Genomic DNA, 3,354 nt, shown 5'->3' on the forward strand with positions numbered 1-3,354 from the left:
ACACTATATGGACCACCTAGTCGTCCTAGTGCAACTTCCATGACCAAACGGTCTGGCACGGAAACCAAGGCAGCTATCCCGACATGCACACCAGTATCAGATACTCCTATTATTCCGTCACACTCTTGGAGAATTATGGCTACACTATCCAGACAGCATCCGAGACTAACATTCTATACGTACACACAAAACTCAAGACAATGCCACATTTCACAATTCAATGCATCATATAAACAACATTTATAAAATGCAATGCACAAGTTCAAAACGTTTAGGGACAAACCTCCCTCATAAAATCGACCGTAACCGGTTACCATTTCAATGCACAAAACCATTTTGCATGAAATCACCACATGTTCACATAGAACAAGAATAATAAATCAAGTTTTGGGGGTGAACATTCACAACTTAAAGCCAAGTTTTTCAGTAGAACACTCACCTTGAACGAAACTCTGAACACCTTGAATCTTGTGCCCAACCTCGATTTTTGTGTAACTCCTTAAGTCTTTTGACCAAACCACCTCCTTACACGCCCTCACGTGCTGCTCAAATGCTCTGCGCGTGTGATGCTTTGTGTATGCTTAAAAAGCCCTATATCCACTAAACCTGAAGCACTCTTGTCTAGCACGAACTTCTCACAATTTCGAATGAGAAACCTTTGGCCATGAACCCCTATTTATAGGTTTTGGAAACTTAGCCACCAAGAAACATATATTCGGCAATCATTTCAAATCTTCCAAAATCTTTTACAATCATTTCAAATCTTCTAAAGATCTTCTGCAATCATTGTAAATCTTCCAAGATATTCTGCAATCATTCTAAATCTCTCAAGATATTATATAATCATTACCAAATCTTCTAAAATATTCTGCAATCACTACCAAATCTTTCAAGATATTATATAATCATTACCAAATCTTCTAAGATATTCTGCAATCATTGTTATCCGAATCAAATCTTATTCAAATCAAATCTTTATCCAAGTCAAATCATATCCAACAAAATCTTATCCAATCAAATCTTATCCTTAAAGTTATCATGAGCCTTCATCTTATCTCTAACGTCATTTATGAGACTTTTCCTGAATCTCTCAAATGCCCTTAATAAAAAGGTTTATAGAATTACACTTTGGCTCGAACTTTTGGATAATTGCACTTTGACCCTTTTCAACATGGTCATGGACTAATTTTTAATTGCATTTTAGTCCCTAAAAAATGGACTAATTACGCTAATGCCCCTAATTTTTAGGTAAATTACACTTTTACCCGAACCTCAAAAATTACAATTTTGCCCCTGGCTCAGAAATTAAACTTTTATCTCCAAACATCCACAATCCCTTAAAACATCCTATTTCCTCAAGTATCTGAATCTAAAAACCTCGAGTATTACATCCCTTACGATCATTCGATTTTCTCAACCTGGTAGATAGTTGTACTGGAAACTGTTCCCGATCTAACTTCTTTTGATGCTTAAAATCATAACTCGTATTACTCGTCATTACCAAACTATTTTTCTTAAAAATCTAGGCTCCAGGGTACTCCCTTTGACTAAATCGATCGTCCAAAGTTGCGTTAGTGTACCCTATAGTCTCATTTTTTCGCAAATTCCATTTATGCCCTTCATCAAATATTATTTATAACCTCAAACTATTCTCGGGTATTACACATACCATTACTATATCATTTGCTAAGAAGATGGTCAAAACCCTAAGTCTTGTTGCTTGGTTGCATTGCTATTTCTGTCAACTTCTCAAAAAGAAAGCAAGAGACAAATTGAGACCAAATGTTAAGAAGAGAAGGGGATTTTCAACCCAAATACCCAAATTCAATTACAAATTGCTCAACCCACCAAACATTTGGACTTTTGAATAGAATTCCATTGAGTAGAATAATAGGTAAAGAGGGTTTAGAATTAACACCAAACATTGAGAACCAAAAAAAGAAAAAGAAAAAAAAAGGGAAAGAATAAACAAAAAAAGGAAAAAACAAAGAAGGTTGGAGCTAGCTTGTGGCACACATTTTGGTCGAAGAGTGTAGAATGCAAAAATTATGATTGCTTGAGGTCATGACATGCTAATCGTAGGCTAAGTTTAGGGGCATCTCATCATAATTTGTCCCCATCACCCCACTCATTATCATTATATGAAGATTCTAGGGGTAATTTATGAGTTGAGGAATTGTGGCTTTGTATTGATGGTGGCAATTGTAGCATTAAGCTACAAAGGTTTAAGATGACCTATACCCTTAAGATCGTGCTTGGCCTAGTAGTTCTCAAGGCCTAAGGCAATTTGAGCTTGCTACTATATTGGAGGTGTCTCTTAGGCCAAGCTTACTTGCAAGGTGAGTCATGGTGATGTGGTCCTCAAACACATTAATTTTGAAAATTTTCAAAAACAAAAATCGATAATCAAATAAAGTTTTTTTTGTTGCTATTTACAAAATTTTGAAACTAAAAACAAAAGAAAAGTAAAAATGAAATTGCATATCAAATGGTCTCTCAATGTTTTTAGTTTCCATTTTCATTTTCTTATATTAGTTCTCGGTTTCATTTGAAAAATGTAAATTTAATATGTTGTTTAGTAAAAGTTTGGTTCTTCATCAATTTTGTGTTCATTTTTAATATTTTTCATCTTTATTGTCCCATATACTTTCTATTAGTCGTTGATGACTACTAGTTGTAAATGTAGCTTGGAGCTCCTACCACTTTTTTTGTTTTGCATTTTAACAAGTCTACCCCTAAAAAAAAAAAAAAAAAAAAAGGAATATTGCTTCATAGAAGCTTCCATTTTAGGGAAATTTTCTGCAGCCTAATATGAAACACGTTACACTATTGTTCTTGCATTACTGTTATCCTTAGGATTCACTGAATTATGTTTCTTTGGAAGGAAATTAAGGCTATATTCTCTTTGTTTGTTTTCAGTATGTTTTGAGTTTTTAGTTTTTCAAAACACATTAAAAATGCATTTATTTTGTTATTTTCAAAAACGTATTTTTGAAAATAAAAAAAAAAATTGTAAAGAAAACTCAAAACAACATTTATTGTTTTTGGTGTTTTTAGCTAAAACTAGCTGAAAACACCAAAACGCGGAATACAACCCCCCTAAACCCAATCTCGCACACAAAACCCATCGTCTCTCTCTCTCTCTCTCTCTCTCTCTCTCTCTCTCTCTCTCTCTCTCTCATTTCTCCTCTCTCATTTCTTCCATTCCTTCTCAAGTTGTCATCGATCGGGCCCACCACCGCCATCATCGTAGTCGCCGACTCATATTTTCTCCTTTATCCTCCATCGCCCAAGGCTTCATCAAGATTGGTCTTGGCTATCGTATTGCCTACCAATTCGTCTCTTTATTTGGTA

The sequence above is a fragment of the Diospyros lotus genome, chromosome 10 (assembly GCF_014633365.1).
Source record: "Diospyros lotus cultivar Yz01 chromosome 10, ASM1463336v1, whole genome shotgun sequence".
Classification (NCBI taxonomy): Eukaryota; Viridiplantae; Streptophyta; class Magnoliopsida; order Ericales; family Ebenaceae; genus Diospyros; species Diospyros lotus.